This window comes from Piliocolobus tephrosceles, chromosome 5 (assembly GCF_002776525.5).
Source record: "Piliocolobus tephrosceles isolate RC106 chromosome 5, ASM277652v3, whole genome shotgun sequence".
In the NCBI taxonomy this organism is placed as follows: domain Eukaryota; kingdom Metazoa; phylum Chordata; class Mammalia; order Primates; family Cercopithecidae; genus Piliocolobus; species Piliocolobus tephrosceles.
In genome coordinates, this window is record NC_045438.1 from 46,941,457 (window position 1) to 46,950,674 (window position 9,218).

Below are 9,218 nucleotides of genomic sequence, written 5' to 3' on the forward strand. Positions count from 1 at the left end.
CTTCCAGAAAATGGAAGCCGTGAAAACACTGTGTATATTATTCTATAAGGCCAGCATTACCCTAATGTCAATTCCAGAGAAGGACCTTGCAAGAAACAAAAACTACATTCCAGTCCCTCTCATTAACATAGACATAGGAATCCTTAACAAAATATTCACAAATTGAACCCAACAAGTATAACAGGAATTATACACCATGGCTGAGTAGAATTTATTTCAGGTACTCAGGGCTCGTTCAAAATTTAAAAATCAATCAGTGTAATTCATCACATCAAAACACTAAATAAGAAAAACCATATGATATATCAATTGATACAGAAAAAGCATTTAACAAAATATAGAACCCATGCATGATAAAAGCTCTCAGAGAATTAGGAATAAAGGGAAATTCTCAACCTGATAAAGAACATCTATAAATCTACAGCCAACATCTTAATTGTAAGAAACTGGACATAAAGCAAGATTGTCCTCTTATATTAAAAAGTTTATTCAAAGTCCTAGATAGTGCAATAAAACATAAAAAAGAAAAATTATGGAGATTATTTAAAAAGAAAATGATCATATTCACAGATGACGTAATTTTCTATGTAGAATGCTCCAAAATACCTATTTAAAAACTCCTAGAACTAATGCACACACACACACAGTAATACACTTAGTATACACTAATATATAATATAACCTGCTCTCAATATACAAGGTCAACATGCAAAAATCAATTGCTATATCTTTTCTATATCTCAGCAATAAACAATGGGAATTTAAATTTTAAAAAGCAGTATCATTTGCAATAACACTAACAAATTTTAAAGGTGGGGTGTAAATCTAACAAAATATGTACATAACCTTTATGTAGAATATTACAAAACACTGATGAGGAAATAAAGGAAGGTCTAAACAAAATGAATGATATTCTGGGTTTATCGATTGAAGGACTTGATATTATTAAACTGTCTGTTCTGATATATAGACTCAATGCAATCCCAACGAAAATTCCATCAAGATATGTTTTTAGATATTGATGAACAGATTCTACAATTTATATGGAAAGGCAAAAGACTCAAAATAGCCAACACAATATGAAAGAAAGAAAGTCAGAGAGCTGACACTACATAACTTCAATATTTATTATAAAGCTACAGTAATCAAGATAGCATGGTATTAGCAAAAATATAAGCATATGAATGAGAAAAGAGAATACAGAGTCCATTAATAGACCCACACAAACATAAAAAAGAATCTTTGATGAAAGAGTAAAGGCTATTCAACTGAGAAAAACAGTCCTTCACACAAATTGGACACATGCAATTTGGACATCCATGCAAAAAGAACAATTGGACATCCATGCAAAAAGTGAACTTAGACACAGACATTATGCCTTTCATAAGAAACTCAAAATAAATAATAGACATAAATAAAAATACAGAAATTATAAAACTTATTGAAGAAAACATAGGGTAAGCTATAGATGATTTTGGATTTAAGAATGAATATTTAAATACAAGAGTAGCAAAATACATGAAAAATGAATAGGTTGAATTTTATACATATTAAAATTTGTTCTACAAAAGACATTGTTAAAAGAATGAAAAGACACAGATTAGAAAAAATACTTGCAAGACAGCTATATAATAATTATATCCGAAATATGCAATACACAAAAAAATCCTTAAAAGCCAACAAGAAAACAAAATAAAAATGAGTAGACGATCTGAACAGATGCCTCGCCAAAGAATATATGTCGTACAAGTGACACATATTGACATACAAGTGAATATATGTCATACAAGTGACCAAATAAGCATATTAAAAACTGCTTATTTCCATTTTTTGTTAGGGAAATATAAATTAAAACAACATTCCATTAAAAAGTCAAAACTACAAAGAGAGTAAACAAATCAATGGTGGCTAGGGATTCTGAGGGGAGAAGTAAATAGATGAAGCACACAGGATTTTTTAGAGCAGTGACACTGTTGAGTATGATACTATACTGGCAGATATATGATTCTCTGCATTTCTGAAAACCATAGAACTTTACACCATGAAGAGTGGAGCTTAATGTTTGAAAATTAAACAAACATTTAGGAGATAAGAGGATCCTAGGATGAAATGCAGGCTATGATTTATTTTAAAAAAAAAGCAACTGTATTACAAATGTATGAAATAATCTTGCTAAAGAGGATGGAGAAAAGATACTTAGTTAGTATCTTTAGAAATAAGTAGAGTCTATAACACTGAAGATAAAAAGAACCTTACATAAGCTCTGTATTCTAGTTGATACAATTGTTTCCCACAGGGATATGGGTCAATAATTCTGAAATTACTATACCTGTATATTAGAAATGCACAATTAAGTAAATAGCTGGGTAATGACAGAAGCCAGGTTTCTCACTGTTGGAGTGAGAGGTTACACATAAACAGGTGGAGAATGCCAGAAGGATCCATGTGATCATTGATCAGAATGGGAGACAATAGTATGAACTCATGTTTAGCTTAAAATACATACTCTTAGATACATACAGAAATATTTATAAATATGCATATATACATGAGTTAGTACACACGCGTACTTCCTTCTTTCAGCTGAGAGGGTCTTGAGCAACAAGACAGTACCAGTGAGCACACCTAGCTCAAAGATATTAGTTTTTGATTCCATTCTCCAATGAAAGGATGCTAGACTCATTGCACAAATGACCAATTTGGGTCTGTGGCATGAAATAATGATCTTGCAGCATCTTGTAGTGCCAGAAAGGAAGAAAAAACTAAAATATAAAACCCACAAAACCCACAGTGACAGGAAAATATCAAAGAGACATTGGAGCCAACTGAAAGAGCTTCCAATGGCCAAAGCTGGCACAACATGAGCAACTAAATAAGGTTATATTGGGATGTAAGCCAAAGCAGAAAAGAAGTATCAATGAGTTCATACTAGCATCATAAATGTTTGGATATATAAATGAATAGGGGAGGAGATCTAAATCTACTGTGCAGAGTTCAGAACATTTTATGAGAGATTATCTCTCAGAGAGAGAGAGAGTATTAACCCAACTCCTTAAATGTTGGCTGTGGCTAGTGACTTCATTCTAAAGAAAACAATATGGAAAAGGGGAAAACTTTACAGTGCAGAAATCTGACAAACATTACCTTAGTCAAACAATCAAGATTAACATCAATAATGACAAGTCATATTGATGACATGTACCTTTGATGTAATTTATGAGAATGGCACTTCACCTGTGTAGTCTTTCTCCTCAAACCCCGAAGTTCTAGTATAATTTGGAGGAAAACATCAGACAATCCCCACTGAGGCACATTCTTCAGAATACCTAGCCTGTACTCTGAGAAACTGTCCCCGCCAAAAAGAACCTAGGGAGACATGTTGGCTAAGAGTAATGTGTATCCTGAATGGGACCCTGGAAGAGAAAAAGGTCAGTAGACCAAAACTAAGGAAATATGAATAAAGCATAGACTTTAGTTAATGGTATCAATATCAGTTCATTAATTATAACAACTGTTCCATACTAATTTAAGATGTCAACAACAGGGGAAACTAGATGTAAGTACATAGGAACTCTCTGTACTACCCTTGCAACTTTTCTGTAAACCTAACACAATTGTAAAATGAGAACTTGATTAAAATAAATTAATAGTGATATGCTGAAATTTTTACCTCTAAAACTAGCATCTCTAGTATCTCCATTTTTATTCAAAATTATATTAGAAGCCCTAGCCAGTGAAATAAGTTATGAGAAAGGAATAAAAAAGGATAGAAAAGTTTTTCTTTTTTTAAAGAAAATGTATACATAGAAAATGTAATCCTACAAGTAAACCTTTAGAATTATCAGGGTCATTGAATCAATTCATTATACACAAATTAATTTAATTTTAATGTTACATACTAGCTACAGAAATTTTAAGATGTCTTAAAAGTATTGAAATATGTTGACCTACATAAATGATGGATATACCATGTCAATATTTTTGAATACTCAATGTTGTATAATTTCCAATTCTTCTCAAATTGATCTATAGATTCACTGTAATGACAATAAATGTCCCAGCAGGTGTGTTTCTGAAAATTGAGATGCTGAGATTAAAATTATATGGAAACATAAAGGAACCAGAATGGTTAAGGGAAACTTGAAGAATTACAGAATGATAGAATTTGATTTACCAGAAAAGACTTAGAGCATAGTTACAATCACAAAATAAGAATCGGTTACAAGTAAAGACCATAGACTAATTAAGACAAGAGACAGCAGAAACAGACCCATTCCTCCAGGATCACTTGAATTACGACAAAGGTGGCACGCTGGAGGAATAGAAAAAGCATGGTTTTTCAGTGAATAGTCCTGAGTCAATAGTCCTGAGTCAATTAGTTGTCCATCTGGGAACCAAATGAAACCTGACATTTGCTTTTCCTATTTCTTTTGGGGTAGGCCTGCTGGTTTGTGTGGTTTGTATTCATCATTCAATGAGTCTCGTTAAATACCATTTTCCTATTTTATTTTTCATGAACTGTATAACTATATCAAATTATCTCATTTATTTGATTGCTTTTTTTCCTGTTCCCACTACAATATAAAGTCCCTGAGAACAATAATTTATCTATGCTGCTAATCATTGTAGGTAAAATATCTAAAATATTTCAAGGTATAATTATAAGCTTTTGAATAAATAAATGAATATATAAATCTGCCAGGAAAATGAGGAGTGAAAATAACATAATCCTTTGATCTAGCACAGGAAGGATGAGGACAGCTTGAGAGCCTGGGATGGGGTAATGGTTTGGAACATTCTAAATCAAAGGCATAGCAAATGCAGAAAGCATAATACATGTTTAGGGGAACATCACAGGGTGACTTTCTGAGTGGGCTATTTTTATATGTAGTAAATGGAAATGTCTGTTTAAAATAAAGGCAGTTGTATTTATTCAGTGACAAGTCTCAGATTACTTGTATTATGTTCTCTTTATTTCATGTGTAGAAAGAAAACTTGTTTTCCTCTAAAATACCAGCTCAGGATTCTAACACTTATCCATTCTCCTGCAACCTTCTCCAGTTCAGGGCTGTACAAGCAGATATTGTCCAACACTTACGTATAGTACTTGGTATTATGTACGTCTGGTTTCTTAAGTGTGTGCATCATACTTATCTAGGTTTGTTTATGTTTTAATACAGATTCCTGGGATCCTCTTCTAAAACATTAAAACAGAAGGTCTGGGCTAATTAACTAGCTAGCTCCCTAAGTGAGTCAGATACACAGCAGATGTGGGAACTACTGAATTCTAATCTGAACCCGTGTGTATTAGTCAGGGTTCTCTAGAGGGAGAACGATAGATGTATATATAAAAGGGAGTTCATTAAGGAGTATTCATTCACAAGCTCACAAGGTGAAGCCTCACAGTAGGCCATCTGCAAGACGAAGAGCAAGGAAGCCAGTCTGAGTCCTTGAACCTCAAAAGTAGGGAAGCCAACAGCACAGCTGCTAGTCTGTGGTTGAAGGCCCAAGAGCCCCTGGCAAACCACTGGTGTAAATCCAAAAGTGCAAAAGCTGAAGAACTTGGAGTCTGATGTTGGAGGGCAGGAAGTACTCAGCACAGGAAAAAGATGAAGACTGGAAGACTAGTCCTTTCACATTCCTCTGCCTGCTTTAATTCTAGCCACGCTGGCAGCTGAATAGATGGTGCTCACTGAGGTTGAGGGTGGGTCTGCCTCTCCCAGTCCACTGACTCAAATGTTAATCTCCTCTGATAACACCCTCACAGACACACCCAGGAACAACACCTTGCATCCTTCAATCCAATCAAGTTGACACTCAGTATTAACCATCACACCCTGCTAACCAAAGTGTGGTCTACCAACAGCATTGACATCACCTAGAAACTTGTTAGAAAATTTGAATTTCAGGTTCCATCCCAGATATGCTGAATCAGAATCTAAACTTTTATAAGATCCTACATAATTTATATGAGCTTTAATAATTGTAGTAAGAACACAACATAAAATTTACTTTCTTAAATGTTTAAGTGTGCAAGACTATTGTTAACTGTAGGCACAATGTGGTGCAGATCTCTAGAACTTATTCCTCTGGCATAATTGAAACTTACATCCATTCATTGGCAATTTCCCTTTTCTCCCTGACTCCAGACCCTGAAAATCACCATTCTCCTTCCTGATTTTCTGAGTTTGGCTGTTTTAGATACCTTACGTAATTGGAATCATGCAGAATTCATCCTATTATGACTGGCTTATTTCACTCGGCATAACGTCTTTGAGGTTCATCCATGTTGTTGCATATTATGGGAATTCCTTATATTTAAGGTGGAATAATATTCCATTGTATGAAGATGGCTATTGTGTTTTTAAAAAGACAACAAGTGTTGGTAGAGATGTAGAGAAAATTGAATTCTTGTATACTGGTGATGAGAATGCAAAATGGTGCAGCCACTATAGAAAACAGTATGGAGATTTCTCAAAAAATTAAAAATGGAACCACCATATAATCCAGCAATCCCACTTCCAGGTGTTTCTCCAAAAGAATGGAAATCAGAATCTTGAAGAGATATTAGCACCCAAATGTTCAATACAGCACAACTGACAATAGTCAAAGTGTGGAAGCAATCTAAATATCTATGGAAGGATAAATGGATACAAAAAAATGTGGTATATATTACTAGACACATATGAACTTTTAAATTCGAGAAGTGAATTCTGATCCAAACCACTGTGCTCCTAGATCCTTAGCAGCAACATCTCCTGGGAACTTTTTAGAAATGCAAATTATTTGCCTCACCCTAGATCTGAATCAGAACACCTCTGTTTTAACAAACCTTGAACACTCAAGTTTGAAAAACATTCATCTAAACTATTATCCTGTCTTTGAATCATTGATCCACAACTTTACCCTGCGTTTAGCATTGACCTTTTCTAATTTTAAACACCACCCCAGTTCTACTTCTAAAGTCAGTGGAAATTCGGGAGGGCCAGAGAAGGACGAATAATAATAATAATAAATCTATTGTATTACATACATACGGAACAAAATGCTACACTTTGTCCAATTTTGGAGGATTTCCATTTTTTTTCTCCCAAACTGTACATGGGTTTGGAAGGGCTAATTGGGTAGATATAAAAGCCATGTACTGGTTGGCCATACTTCCTTAGAGGCACATCTGTGGTTTTTCAATAGCTATTCTAGAAAAAGGTTTTACTCCCACCTTGACTTCTAAATTTTAAAATGCCTCCATCTCTGAAAAACACTTTTCAATAATTGTCAATTAGAGTGAGGATAGTACAGTAAGCAGCTGCTTTAGTTTATTCAAGGAAGCGGCCAGAGGATGTCAGGTCCAGGTGTTTCTAAATATTAAAGGTAATGGGGTGCATCCCTCAACTTTATAAATGGAGAAAGCAATGGGCCGTCCTCCATGTTTCTTCTTTAAAATAAAAACCCACAAGGCTACTACTTTCCAATTGATTTCCTAGGATTTATCTTAGAACATTTACATCTAATCCAAACACTACCAGATGAAGGCTGAAAAGGATTGTTAGGGAAGTAAAATAAGATGGCTTCAGAGTCCCTGTGTCTTCTTTCTCAAACTCCTTCCATATTTTAAATGCTAAAGCATGATTAGCTTTTAAATAGACTATTGTGTGCCTGTGTGTATGTGTTTGTGTATCTAAGGTATACAACATGATGTTTTAATATAGTGAAATAGTTACTAGGGTTAAGCAAATTAACATGTCCATCATCTCACATAGTTACACAACTCTTTTTCTTTTTTTCTTTTTCTTTTTTTTTTTGAGATGATCTTGCTCTGTCGCCCATGTGGAATACAGTGGTGCGACTAAGCTCCCTGAAGCCTGGACCTCCCAGGTTGAGGTAATCGTCCCACCTCAGCCTCCTGGGTAGTTGGGACTACAGGTGGGTGCTACCACACCGAGCTGCAATTTTTTTTTTTTTTTTAATGGTAACAGCACTTATAGTCTACTCTCTTAGCAAATTTCTAGTCTACAATACAATTGTTTTTTTTTGTTTTGTTTTGTTTTTTTTGTGTGTGCGTGTGACGGAGTCTTGCAAGCTCCGCCTCCCGGGTTCCCGCCATTCTCCTGCCTCAGCCTCCAGAGTAGCTGGGACTACAGGCGCCCGCCACCTCACCCGGCTAGTTTTTTGTATTTTTTAGTAGAGACGGGGTTTCACCGTGTTAGCCAGGATGGTCTCGATCTCCTGACCTCGTGATCCGCCCATCTCGGCCTCCCAAAGTGCTGGGATTACAGGCTTGAGCCACCGCTCCCGGCCCAATATTTTTAACTATAACGGTCATGCTACATTAGATCTTTAGGACTTACTCATCCTATATAACTGCAACTTTGTACACTTTGACCTGAATCATTCCGTTTCTTCCCTGCCCCTGGTAACCACCACTGTTTCCATGTATTCTCTCTCTCTCTCTCTCTCTCTCTGTGTGTGTATGTGTAAGATTCCACATATAAGTGATATGGCACAGTAGTTTTCTTTTTGTGTCTGGCTTATTTCGCTTAGCATAATGTCTTCCAGGTTTATACATGTTGTTGCAAATGTCAGGGTCGCCTTCTAAAGGCTGACATTCCATTGTGTGTGTGTCTGTGCGTCCATGAATACGCACACGTGCATGCATATGTATATATCACAATTTATTTATCCATTAATCGTTAACAGACACTTTGGTTGTTTCCAAATCTTCACAACTGTGAATAATGCTGCATGAACTTGAAAGTGATTTCTATGAGATCCTGATTTCATTTCCTTTGGGTATACACCCAGAAGACGGATGGCTGGGTCACTGGCTTTAGCAACGATTTTTGCGATATCACACCAAAAGCCCAGGCAACCAAAGCAAACCTAGATAAATGGGACTTCATCCAACTAAAATACTTCTGCACCGCATAGGAAATAATCAACAAAATGAAAAAAAAAAAAAAAAAAAAAAAAAAAAAAACAGCCTAGAGATTGGGAGAAAATATTTGTGAGCCATATATCTGATAAGGGGTTAATATTCAAAATACATTAAGTTCACACAACTTAGCCAAAATAAATAAATTAATTAATAAAACACCTAATTAACTAGTGGGCAAAGGATCTGAATGGACATTTTCAGACGAAGTACAAATGACCAACAGGTATAAGAAAAGGTGCTCAAAATCACTAATGAACAGGGAAATGCAAACCAGAGCCACTAG